Source organism: Apium graveolens, chromosome 3, assembly GCF_009905375.1.
Source record: "Apium graveolens cultivar Ventura chromosome 3, ASM990537v1, whole genome shotgun sequence".
NCBI classification, from domain to species: domain Eukaryota; kingdom Viridiplantae; phylum Streptophyta; class Magnoliopsida; order Apiales; family Apiaceae; genus Apium; species Apium graveolens.
This window is the reverse complement of record NC_133649.1, coordinates 211,085,343-211,100,607: the sequence shown is the minus strand read 5'-3', so window position 1 is coordinate 211,100,607 and position 15,265 is coordinate 211,085,343.

Here is a 15,265-nt window from a genome sequence, read left to right as displayed (position 1 = left end):
CTCAAGAACACAGAAAGCAGCAGCCGCAGAAGAAATATTTTATCTCTCAAACTACACTTCAAGATTATCAATTTCTAGTTTTAAAGTTAAATCCAAACCACTAGAAATCATTCTCTTGTTCTTGTGTAACTATCTAGCGGATCAAAATCCCTAGAACTTAATCTCAAATTACTTTTAGCATTTGATCTTTTTATTGCAAAAATAGAAAAAGTTCATGTCGAATTTATTCATCCCTTGTAATCGATATCGTTGTTGTAACACCTTTCAAGTTTAATAATAGTTTTATTTAACTTGAATTTTGTTTCAATTTTTATTTCGCATTAAATTCGATTAAACGATATAGTTTGTATTCAACCCCCCTTCTACAAATATATTGGGACCTAACAATTGGTATCAGAGCCTTTGGATTAACGAACAAATCAAGATCATAGACTTTTGTGATTTTTCAACTCCTTGAATTTTTATTTATTCAAAAATTCATAATGACTTCACAAAAAGTTGGAACTGTTAAAATTCCACTATTCGATAAAGAGAATTATATTATGTGGAAGAAGAAGATGTTCTTGTTTTTACAAGTTGCAAATCCCAAATATCTGAACTTGTTAAAGAAGGGTCCAAAAATTCAGATGGTTATTGAACCAGAGGTTATAGTAGATAATGTTGTAATTACCAAAGCTATAACCTATGCAAAAGATCCTCAGGATTTTACTCCTGCTGAACAGGAAGAAGCCTCCTTGGATGTCAGCCTTCAGTTAATTTTAGTTGATTCCCTCGATCCCATGATGAACAGACATGTGTTGAACTGTAAAAATTCCAAACACATCTGGGAAACTATTGAGATGATTAACGAAGGCACAGAGGAAGTTAGGGAGAACAAGTTAGAGATCCTAACCTCTGAATATGAACATTTTAAATCCAATCCAGGAGAAGGAATTACTAAAGTGTTCGAGAGGTACAATGCATTGATCAACAACCTGAACATAAATGGAAAATATTATTCAATCAGGGAGATCAACAAAAAGTTCCTTTTAACACTGCCAACTCATCTTGAACATAGAATCACTGCCATAAGAGAAGCTAGGGATCTGAGTGAGATTTCTTTGGATAGACTCTATGGTGTGTTAAAAACCTATGAGTTGGAGCAGATTCAGCAGAAGGAAATCTACGGGAAAGCTAGAGTGGTCAGCACATCTACTGCTCGAGTAGCTGAAGGTCAACAACAACAACAACAATCTCAACAGTCAGAGAGAATGGTATAGTCTTCCAAGGCTGAGGAAAATATGTTAGTAGCAGAATATGATCCTCCTACTACAAATCAATCAGGTGATGATTTTTTCTCCTTGGAAGAGCTGGAGTAATTGGAAGATGAGTCAATGGCCCAGATTGTCAAGAGATTCTCCAATGTCAGATTCAAGAGAAATCCCAAGTTCAAATACAAGTCCAACTACAACAGATTCCAGAAAGGTGGATCTTCATCCTCTAACACCAGCAGTGGTGGATATAAAACAGGGATGGTTGATCGGAGCACCATTCGATGCTTTAACTGCAATGAGTTGGGACATTTTGCTACAGAATGCAGGAAGCCAAAGCAAGTAAGGAAGAACTCTTATGATTCAAATCAGAAGAGTAACTCTGAAAGGGCTTATCTGGCAAAGGGAAGAAGCTGGGATGATACTGATAGTGAAGATGAAGAAGTTGGGAATCTTGCTCTTATGGCTATTGATGGAAATACTTAATCGTCAAGAAAAGAGGTAAAATTTACTGATACTGAATTAGTTTATCATCTAGGAGGTTCCTTAGATTGTGCTCGTCGTGATAATGAACTGTTAAGTCAGCAGATCAAAGACCTTGAGAAAGAGGTCAATGAATTAAGACTTGTGCACATTAATCAAGCCAAATTAAAATAACAAGTATCTTTTCTAGAGAATAGAGTTAACTGTTATAGACACCTCGAAACTATTTTCAAAGACAAGATCACCGGTCTTGAGACTAAGGTTAAAGCTTACTTTAATTCTTGTTCGAAGGATAAAGAGTTCTACAGTAAGCAAGCTGTTAATCAAACATCTGGAATAGGTTTTGATTACAATGCTGCTATTGGAGAATTAGGCATAAACTCCCCTCCTCATGTCTGTGCTAAAGGTAGGAAAGTACCACATGTGCTTAAGAGTGTTGATAAACCCCTCTATAAGGATCAATTGCTGAACCATTTGATGAGACCTCCTTTATTATTCAAGAAGAAATATGTGTTGAAGATCGTGCTAATGAGAAGGTTGTTTCAAAGCCAAGTGTGTCGAAAGTTTCAGTCAAAGTTGTGAAAGCAACTGAGACTGACTCAGACACACATGAGTTGGATAACAAAAATGCCATATCTACCATGCATAATTTTCCTGTTGTTAATCCCTCTCATAAAGTATGTGGTGTTCCAAATTATATGTCTTGTGCTTTTAATTTGATGTATGCTTATTTTAATGGTAAGCATGTTTCTAGTGATAATACTACTCCCCGTTAGCATGTGAATAATAGGAAGCATGATAAGTCTAAGACTGCTAGTCCTCCTAAGGCTAGAAAGGAGACATTTGTGCCTAAGCCTAAACAGAAATTTTTTAATGCTGTTTACAAGGTCAAATGTCCAGTCATTGAGAAAGTTGAGAACATTAAAGTTAAGAATGTTGTTTTGCCTGACAAAGGTCAATTCTACAAGTATGCCGGACCCAACCAAGTTTGGGTTCCGAAGAAGGTTTAATCCATTTGTGTTACAGGGCATTAAACAGGTGGAATCGGTAGTGTGGATTCTTGACAGTGGATCGTCAAGACATATGATCGGAGATAGAGCCCTGCTATTAAATGTGGTTGAGAAAGTTGGCCCAGTGGTTACCTTTGGAGATAACAGTAAGGGTTTAACTGAGGGATATGGCTGTTTGCAAGCTGGTAATATTATCATTGAACTCAAACTTCTTTCAACATTAGTGATTTCTTATTTCATTTAAAAGCTTTTGAAATCACTATTGTACATCAACTCTCTCAAAAGATTAAATGTATAATTTTCATTCATTATAGATCTTAAGTACATTTTATCTCTATATTGCCACATGTTCTTTGATACAGGTTCAGCCTCCAATGGCCTTCTTTCATAGACAGTCACGAGGTTGAAAACCCACAACATCTATCCCAGACTGTAAAGACAAATATAGAAACAGAACCAACCAACACTCTCTTACCACTAAAATGTAGTATGAATGAGCGTGAGGGAGATAGTGCCTTAGTGCACCACATAAGGAAGGTTCTGAAGTCAACCCAGCATCTCTGTCTCCTACAAAGATGAGTAGTATTTAAACCGAGACAACTGCTAGCCCCCATATATCTTCTCAAAAAGATGTAATGGCTGAAAAGGCACAAAAATAGTTACTAGATTCATTCTCTCAACATGGTGCGTCTATTGAAATTTTCCTATCGGCCAAGGTATCCGATGTAGTGTCACCACCTCAAACGTAAAAAAAATTCTTGATGCACAGGGAAAGGTTACACACATAAAGGAGGAGTTGACGAAAACAAGAGTTTTGACCATTTTAAGGTCAGATTCGATTGTTCAAGGTTCTTTAATGGACCAATTGCCTTTACAGGTGTTAGGAGAGGATATTGATCCAATAGTCATATGTCAGTGGTCAGTGTCTACCTCCCCAGTCTTAAATCCCCTGGATGCATCTACGGATAGTGGATCTGACGTAGGCGCAGATCGGCAACTTGTTGACAATGATTCAGATATTACCTGATGAGTCACAAGGAAATGTCTTCACAGACATTATAAGGGAACCTTGATCTTTATGCTAAATTCTTTGGATCATTGTTTACCTTCCCATAGTTCAAATCTGGAACCCTAAACGGGAAACTAGCAACTTGTAGATTATGACTCAGATTCATCTGACGAGTTTAACAAGGATGGGGATTTGCGAACTCCCATTGCACTACCTGTGACCTCCTTAAGGACAGCTAAGGTGATTTTCCTTGCAGGTACAGCTGAATTTTGGAGCTATGAGAGGAGTGATACACTTGTGAGAATGAGTGTAAACACGAGTGGAGAGAAGAGTGAAACACATGTGAGGTATACTAAACAGAATCACACACTCACAGTGAGGAAGAAAGAGAAACTACTTGTTATTTCTTTTCCAACCAAGTGAAACATGAGAACCCCTTCAGACAACGGCATACATTCCTTCTCTAAGGGGGATATAAAAGCTTAAGTAATAGTTTGGAGGATTCCTCAACTAAGGGGAGAAATAGCAGGGAGGAAAGAAAAAGAAAAAGGTAAAGCATATGTACACTACACCACACCATTTTTGTTTGTAACTACGGATCCTATTGTACGGGAGAGGTGGTAAACACAAGGTGATCTCCTTTAAGCAGTTGATTCTCATAGGGGGAGAAGCAAGAGAGATATGCACTTCTCAACAGGAAATGTGGTTGTACAAAAGAAGATGAAACTACTTGAAGATATGTTCAGTCTAGCGGAACATCTATTTGGAATCTGGAAAATGTTAAATATTATCCAGAACTTTTCTGCTATTTACTTTGCATTTCTGTTTATATCCTTTTCTTATTTGTTAGTTGAGTTATCCTCTAGGTATTTGTTGTTATTTTCTAACAAACAAATAGGGGGAGATTGAAAGGCATATGTCATAGCCTATTTATTTATTCGAGGATTTAACTCAACTCAAATAAGAATGTAACAAATAAATAGTGGATCTACCGTCAAAGAGATCTCACAAAGTAACATATGTCAAAGGATTCAGAAACAATGTTCATCTACAAACTTGAGGAATTACTTCACTGGAAGAAGTTCAAGAAATTGATCAAGCCTCAGTGATATAAATCAAGATTGTAGATTTAATCAAGTGACAGAGATCTTGTCAGAGTATCAGATAATTACAGGGATTTAATCTGAAGAAAATCAAGTTATCAGACTCAAGACATGAAGAAACGTCAAGAAAGTTAGTCACTCATGAACCAGACAGTACATCGAGTGTCAACATTGAAGTGGTGGAATTAATTCATAATTGACAGTGATTTTCAGAAGATTTTCAGAAGAATGGTTGGTGTTGAAGAGTAGTATTAATTCTCTATTAATTACTTAAGTCATATAGTTTAATTAAGAAAATAAATTATATCTGCAAAGATTAATTTATTAATTTATTGAATTAATTGATTAATTAATTCTGAATTAATATTATGAATTTTCAGAATTGATTTTGACTTTATATTCAATATTAATTCAACATGACAATCAATTGAACTGGTATGACAATCATATTGTCATACCGAAAGTCGTGCTAGTTCAAATTAATTGCCATACCGAAAGTTCTACTAGCTATGGGATTATCTTGCTAGTTCAGGAGATAGTCATACCGATTGTCATGCTAGTTCAGGAGATAGTCATACCGATTGTCATGCTAGTTCAGGAGACTGTCTCACCGAAAGTCATGCCAATTCACAGATTGTCTTACCAGTTCATTTCAGTTCTGTTGATTAAAATTTAAAAGACGAGCAGCAGACATTCAACACAGTCAATCAACACATTCAACCAACTCAAGAACACAGAAAGCAGCAGCCGCAGAAGAAATATTTTATCTGTCAAACTGCACTTCAAGATTATCAATTTCTAGTTTTAAAGTTAAATCCAAACCACTAGAAATCATTCTCTTGTTCTTGTGTAACTATCTAGTGGATCAAAATTCCTAGAACTTAATCTCAAATTGCTTTTATCATTTGATCTTTTTATTGCAAAAATAGAAAATGTTCATGTCGAATTTATTCTAGATTTGTGATAATTTATTTGAGATTAATCCCTTGTAATCGATACCGTTGTTGTAACACCTTTCAAGTTTAATAATAGTTTCATTTAACTTGAATTTTGTTTCAATTTTTATTTCGCATTAAATTCGATTAAACAGTATAGTTTGTATTCAACCCACCCTTCTACAAACATATTGGGACCTAACAGAAACTGTAAAATAGGTGTATTAGAACTTACTCTAAAGTAGCATACCCTATAGATCCGTCATCGTTGGGATCAAAACGGAGATGGTTACATACACGTGAGGTGCACTGCTTTAAGGACGCAACTCATTGTCATTGATATGTTTTTCCTATATCGAATGGATATGTAATTAAATAGGGTTTCCATCATCGATCTCAATTTCTTAATTGGTGAATATATATGTATATATTAGTATACAAATATGTATCGAAAAACAGGATGATAAAGGTTTACCCGTAATATTATTTTGTTGTAGGTTTGTCAATGAATCAAATGTCTGACTAAATCCGATCATGTTGGATATGAGTTCACACACATAAGGGGGTTGAATGTGTGATAAAGGGTGTTTTTAAAGTTCTTTTGAATTTTAAGAATTTAGCAATGAGATTTACGAAACATAAATGTACAAAAAGAATGAAAGAAAAATATATAAATATAACTCTAATTGATTTGTATATAATTTTTGAATTCAGGTGAAAGAGTTCGGAGCGTCTTCTTAAAACTTACACAAAAACGAAAGATAAAAAACTCATGTTGTGTAAATTGTTTTATCTGTATTCTCTTATTCTTAGACTAAAATGAAATTTGAGAGCATGCTATACAATACAACTATGCACTATGTTATAAAAATATTCCTAAAATGGGCTAACATGTTTTTTGTGTATCGGATTGTCTTTTGCCGCAAATTTGGAACTTGCAACTCATGGACCACTCAATTTTCTATTATACAACCTTGCTTTGGTCCATCATATCCCTTGATATTTTGTGTGAACTCTAAGTTCTTTTGTAAGCTTGCCGCATGTTGTTCATAAAGTTATCTTCAAAAATTTTTGCGGTTTGATTTGTTTGTTTTCATAATCTTTAATGACCTATTGTGCTAGTTGTACTCGGTATTTTGTCGATTCCTCCAAATGTCATTTCCTGGTTAATACCTCCTCCTTTGTCGAAATGATTGAGATATTGATATCTAAAATGACTTCTCGTAAATGTGACATATCTATATATTGTTCTTGACATTACTACGTATGATAATGCAATCTTGAGTCTGTGATATTTAGTGAATTTGTAACATGCCTCGACATGGTACTTAAAAAAAATCAATTCACAACTTTCTTTCGTATCTGCAACCTTTATACATCAACATTTGAGACATGATCAGTTGATGATCTTCTTTCAAAAATTGATTTAATTGTAGCTTGAGCATTTTGTGAAGAGAAAAATATCCAAGTAGTGTCTTCTATCAATTTGGCAGACTTCTTTACATAATATAAAAGGTGTTGATCTTTGAAGACAAACATTATTTATCTTGGGGTGACATTAAGATATAGAATAGTCATCATATCAGACACATTTTTGTCAACAGATTAGTACTGATTTAAGTGGATGTGGTTGACCTTAAAAATAATTATTCTGAAATGTGATATGATTAAAAAATGGATCGAATATGGATTCAGGTCGATGTGATCCGTTCATCCACAATCGGCCAGTTTAATATATATATATATACAAGGTCTTACTCCAATGAGAAACCCCACTATTGTGAGATATGAGATGTAGTTTTATCTACTCATTTAAATACATCGTATTCATCTTTCTCACCGTTGATTTAATATTTTAATATTTCACCATATTTTATCTAATTCACCCATCAACCACCGTCACCTCCGATGACAATAATTTCCGGCCACCACCACCTCCGGCGACCATCATAAAATTACCACTGTTAACTAAAAATCACCAACAAAAAATGAAAAGCACCATCATAAAATAAAAAATCACCACCGATAACCGAAAATCACAACATCCCACCACCATTAATGTGCACCATATCCGACCACGGTCACTAACTCCGACCATTATACCAACATAATCACCAAAACATCATCATTAATCACCACTGACTACCACAACCTCCGATCATCACCACCAAATACTACTAGCACGCAACCACCACTAATAACCACCATAACCAACAATCATAACTGAATAAAGCTCTTAAAAGTCGATGTCATTGAACAAAAACTCGCCTCAACCGATCAATCTTTGTTCACTTTTGATATCGATCATATACAATAAAGTAGTGGTGACATTAAATTGATGATATGCAAATTGGCAATAAGATTCGATTTAGATCTGGTGGTATGAGAAGGGAGAATGGGGGACAAAGAGAGAGATAAGAGGGGGTCGCGGTGGTTACCATGTGGGTGTTGGTGGAACGGAACGGCGTGACGGGAGGTAGGGGTGGAGAGAGAGAGTTTAGGGGTGGGGTGGGTCAATAAGAGATAAGGGGATAAAGAAAGATTTGGGTGGGAGAAATAATGTGAGGTGTGAATTAAAAAATATAAAAAGTATAAAATTAAGAGCTGAGATTAGACATAACTCATTATAATAGAGGTTTTCATTTAAGATATATATATATATATGTGTGTGTGTGTGTGTATGTGTGTGTATGTGTGTATATATGTATATACATATGTATATGCATATGTATATATATATGTATATAAATATAAAATATTAAAAATATTTAATTTAATATTTTATATAATAATTAAGAGAATTAGAGCATTTTCAACAAGTTCTCTCTTTTAGCTTTTGACTCAAAATTTGAGAAGGAAGAAAACAAAAAAATGAGATAAGAGACTCTAACTAATATTATAATATATATGATCAGTGTTAGGTTCCCAAAAATATTCCCCAAATATTTTACAAAATGATGTGGCTAACACGTGGCAGATTTAAATTTGTGGGCACTTATTTATGCACACGGTGTCCCATTATATATTTAAGAAGGTTGTTATCTATCATGTGATGACACATCATCATTTGGGGAAAAAATTTGAAAAAAATTTGGGGAACCTAGCATTTCACATATATATATTATATATTGATAACTACAATCTCTTTCTCTGTCCACTTCCTTTATATTCTTATGAATTATAAATGTTTTTAATAATAAAAAATTGATTAAGGAGTCAACATAAAATATATTATTAGAGATGTGCACTTACGAAATATCTAAAATTCAGTTATTTATATTTATCTAGTTATATACTTATATAAATAATTATCTATCTATTTTATTAATTATCTATCTATTCTATTAATTACCTATCTATTTTCCATTATATCTATTATAGGGGAACATGAGTTTTGGGCCTATTTAGTAAAATAACTACATGCCCTTTTAAGCATTTTAATGTAAAAAATTGCTTTGAATAAGAATTAAACCTAAGACCAAATGGATAATGGACATGTGAACTAATATAACGCCCCCAAATCCGGGGTCAGAAGATTTGGTCGTCATTATAAAACCTCAATCCAAATTAACTTGTTAAATCAATAAATAAATGCCAGCAACTCAAATATAGCATCTGTGACCCCAAACTAATCTAAGATCTTTTAAGGTTACAGTTCTAGAAACAAGAATTCCAAATTTCATAAATAAATTTATCACTTTCTCTTAAAACTATTTTCAACAAATTCCAACTCAATACTAAACCCACTAGTATAACTCCGAAAAGAAGTATACTAGGCCCAAATACAATACACAACTATAGTATAATAAAATATAAATAACTTTACATAACAAAACTTACACTAGTCCGCAAACCCTGGGCTAACCACCTTCCAAAAGCTTCTTCTTTACTTTCTTGAATTATGTCGCAAAATAGCACAAGCTAATCCTCACTGGAGGTTAAATTTGAAAACAGGCAAGTATGAGCGAAAGAAATGCTCAGCAAGTTCATTATAGAATGTATATGGTCATTTTGATATAAAATCGACATCTGTATCAGAGCAGAATATTTAAAAATCATAATTGTTGAATCAGAAAATTTAGTTAAGGAATCCCAGAATTGATTCCTCCTCAGTATTCAAAATCCTTTTGATATTTTTAAGCGAAATGCTTCAGCAATACTTTGAATCTTGACGAGAATAAAACTTGTAAAACCGTGTTTACGGAATTATCGTAAACAACAATAACATGAACCAATGATTATGGACTGAATCATAAACCTTATTTAAAACCGAACTCTTGAAATTAATACTTATTTTGGTGTCATATCAAATTAGATATCAATAAGAACTTTGATGCTCACAACATCCCATACTGAAGTTAACCTCAATCATGTATACTAATACTACCTTTAATATTTAACAACAAAGTAAGTATCAGCATAAATCAAAAACTGAATCAAAACTGTATTTTACCTTTAATCCAAAACAGAAACAACTAATAAACCATTTATTCTATGATTATCAAAACAATTTATAAATAACAGTTTAGATTGGAACCAATTATATTTCATGATATTCCTAATGATCAGTCAAGAAACAGCATCGGTATCCCGCAGCCATACGGTAAATATAGGTACTACCCGTATCCCGCAACCATACGGTACCTATAGGGCGCCAAAGGCATATATACGCCTTAAAAGATATTATAGCTGGACCGATGTCTCGATCACCTATACGGTAACCAGTAACCATCCAATCTTAAAACCTTTTTATTAAAAAGGGGTCATAATAATCGACACCCTTATAAATTTTTATTCCCCCATTCACTTGGGTAGGAATACTCGCAAACAAATCATTTTTTTCAAAATCCAAAACATTTATAAATCCAGTAATTTGATAAGTAAAAACATTTAACTATTCTGAACATAGAATAGTAGAGAGTACTTGCATAATAAGCATTTAATTCAGCAATATGTAAAACATTTATCGATTCTAAACTGAGAATAGGGAAAGCAATACTTGCATAATGGGATTCAAAACAAATATCACTTGAACAATAAGTGATGATATGGATACTTGCCTTTGGGTTTTTAGCAGTTAGTCACACTCGTAGAAACGCAATTATCTCAGTCTAGCATCTCAAGGCATCACCGTCTTTTACTTCGCTAAATCTCTGATATGCAACCCAATATTCCATACTATTCAACTCTAGTCTTCATCCATTCCATCTGGTCCTGATCGTCTTGAAAGACTCGTATCTATAATTAGAAAATAACATTTTAATCGTCTAAATGATAATTACTCGACGAACTGCGCGTCAAAATCCTATCATCTACCCATACGACGGCCCACACATAATTATAACAATCAACACAAGAATCTTGACCCACGTACGCACGTAATTCACATAGCACATAAACACGTAACTCATATATCACATAATTCATATAACACATGATTCGATACGTCAAATGGTTCGACTCGGTACGTTTAAAACTGAAATCGGTTCAAAAATATGATTTATCGCTCAATAATCGACTTAGAATGACTCGTAAAACAAGCAACCTTTCGAAATAAAAGGATTTGGGTCTCGAAAGTATTTTTATTGAAAACAAAATATTTTTCTGAGTCTATACGCGTTCGTTTCGTATTAAACGGACGAACGGTTTATTTATTACAAATAAAATAAGAATAAATAGGAATAAATCAATTAACAATAATAATAATAATTTATTTTTAAATACTTAAAGATAATTTTTAAAAGCTCAAAATAATTTTTAAATCATTATATAGGACAAATCAAAATTAAAAATGACTTTTCTATAATTTTTGGAATTAAAATAAAATTAATACAAATTATCTAAATAAACTGTTTAATTATCAAAATAATTAATTCATTTAAAAAAATTCGGATTTTTGAAAATAATAAAAGAAAATAATTTTTGAAATTTAAAATAATTAAGTAAATGATTTTTAGAATTTAAGAATAATAATAAAATGATTTTTGAATTTAGAAAAAAGATTTTTGAAAATAGGAAAAAGGAATTTTGAAATATTTTTAAATCAAAATCTGGGTAACACAAATGGGAATTGGGGTTAGGGTTTTAGGGGATCAAACCCGGGTCAGGGTTATAATAAAACGGGTCGCCAAGAAACCGGCCGGGTAGCCAAAAACAACCCGCCGGATTTCTGGAAAACTCAAAAACCGGCGAGGCTTTCCGGTGACCGCGGCGGAACTCCCGCAACGCCCAGAACGGTCCATACGGGTTCGTTTTAATCGATTTTAACACCCAACTCATTCCAAATTACAATACAAACAACTATGTAAACCCAGAAATCAGAATCATCACCTGATTCGAGTTTACCGGCCAAAAGCTCCGATTTTCCGATAAATATATCTGAAAATTTGAATTCAGTCATTTCTCTACCAAAAATCGTGCTTTAATTATCAAAATAAAGCCTAGAAACTGTACAATCCATTCACGGGTTCAACATCAATCAACAACTTCTTAATAATCTAAAAATTCGAAATAAAAAACAAGACAAAAAAAATAAGAACTCGACTATGTCGATCCAGGATTCAAACAATCCGTATTTTGGCATAAATCAATCCTAATTAACATTCTAAAGCTGATTATTATCTCAGAAACAACCAACAATCATCAATAATCAAAATACGAAATTCAAGAACAAGAACCAAAAATTGATTTTCATAAATATTCAACCTCAATTTATAAAAGTAGTACCAATAGAACAGGCTTGAAACAAGGATTATTTTGGTCTGTAGATAATCAAAAGAGGATTCCTGAATCTCCCAAAATCATTGAATTTGTGTTCTTGAAGAAATTTCACCCCCAAAAATGTTCTTGAACTTTTGTTTTTAATAAAAATAAAATGAAATATAATAATCATTTAGGCTATTTATATTTTTGGAAAATAAATACCCCTAAAATCAATTAAGGGTGTTTTATTCCCATAATTAAAAATAATTAAGACCTAAAATAATAATTACGGGGAATAATTTTAAAAACAGTAAACTATAAAATTTGTATCAAAATTCCCAAAAAATTGCGAATAATTCAAAAATACAAAATATTGGGTATTTGAAATACGAATGATTCTATAAAAATAAAAACATGAATTTTGTGGGCTTTGACGTCCCGGTGGGTCCCGGTAGGTTAATTTTTTAAAAAAACAGAAACGCTTCCTAAATTAACAGAATATTCCGAAGACACAAATAATGCATGTAAACACACACAAAACAAGATAAAATAAGTAACTCGATAAAGACGCTACTAAACACGCATCCAAAATTGTGTATAATCCCATATAAATATATTTTAAACCCGTAACGAGTATCCCGTTGGATCATATCGGATCCGAAAATAGATTACTTAGCCGCTAAGTAATTACAAAAACAATACATCTTGATACGAGTTTTGGATAATCGTCAAACCCGAACTTCTTATAAAACACTCTATGAGAAAATAATATAAAAAAATATCCCGTATTCTCGAGAATACGGGTTTTTCTGATCTACCGAAATGAATATCGTATTGAAAATTTTGTGCCGGGACTCGTACGAGTCAAACCGTACTCTGGATCGAAAAAGCCAAAACACGGAAAATGTTCAAAATAATCAAATTAGGTTATGAAGGAGTTTTTCGAAGAGTTACGGGTTGTAAAAACGCAAAACGGTTGAAGTTGGACGATTCCCAGTTTTATAATTACTCAGAAAATAATTAATAAATCCATAAATCATTATAAAATCTTATAACAGTGCAAAAATTATCAGAAAAATATCACAAATATCTATATTTTATTCTGGACATATAAAAATTAGAATACTCAAAGAATATCATATATAAACATACAAACATCAACTCCAATTACCAGATAATCCACTAAAATTCACCTAAAATCATATAAATAATTTCAAATAATAATAATATCTAAAAATATGGGATATTACAACTAATATTAACATATACAACCATTGTAGCAATACAACATTTGAAACATTTTCTAAAATCATGAACTACATTTCTCAATAGGTCACTTGCTACATTAATTATAAAACTTTCACTTTTTAATATGTTTATTATGTAAACAATCAGAATATGTCTATTATATATACCAAAATAAGTTACGCGAATTTTAATTAATATTACATTAGACGGTTATTATAATTGACAATGGTTAAATATATAGCTAGGTTAGAAAAATACATTCATAAGAAATCATAAATAATTAATACATCAGATTTCATCTATGTATCAATTATTAAAGTTAATAGTCAAAATTTACATGAATGTCTTATTTTTAAATAATATTTTTATAATATTTTATACTAACTCTACATAAAGGGTCATTCTAATGTGTGTCAAAGAACACACAATAAGTGCTAACTTTCATGAATTTAGATCATTTTAATTGGTGAAATTGGTGTGCATGCAGGCAGCGCATCAGCGCATCATATTTATATTGTAATGCCAATTAAAATCACCAAAACTCATTGAAGTTGGTGCTTATTGTGCGCCCTTTAACATATTTAGAAAAACCGATACATAAAATAGGTAGATTATTTAAATTGTCATGAGTCAAAATATATAAGTAAACTCATCGTTTTAAGAATTGGAATTCGAAATTAATAGATTGATAACGATTAATGATTAATCGTCAAAACGAGGATTAATCAAAATAATAAATCGGAACAATAATTGGTTAAATATTTATTATTATTTTATTTTAATATTTTGAAATATAATATATCTATAAACACATTCAAGACATTACCTAATATTTGGGTATCTATCTTGCCCATGGGCTCGAACAAATACTGAACCCCGAGCTTTTTATTTCAATCTATAATATATATATATATGTGTGTGTGTGTGTGTATTACTATATTAGTATCACATTTAGCAAGTCATGCTGCACGCACCCGTTGTTGCTCATCTTCCCCAATATGCCATCTCTCCACTCCAATTCTTGGCAAAAAATATTTGACCTCCTCCAAATATTACACACGTGCGCGCACACACACACAAACACACACACATATATATAATTTAATTTGTATAAATTGATCAGAAAACTTTTAACGTATGTTGAATGCGACCCAATTCATCGAAGTTTGACTTTATTTTAATCACAATTGGGCTCGATTTCTTGAAAATCATTTCTTTGTCGTTTTTGGAAAATAAGACCAGTACCTTGCCGATTGCTGACAAATCAGCTAATTAATCATATTAATCGACGATTTTCATAACATTGACTAACTAGAAAAAATATGTTTTTAAAGTAAATTTAAAAATAATTTATATATGTGATTGTGAATTTTTTGTTATAGTTTTATTTCATATGTAATTATATAATGGGTCTGACTGTTTTTTAGCATAAGAAGAAGTCAGGTATTTCAGTTCATAACCAACCGTTAGTATAAGGATCATCGTTTTATTTGTCAAAATTTTAAATTATTTATAATCAATTATA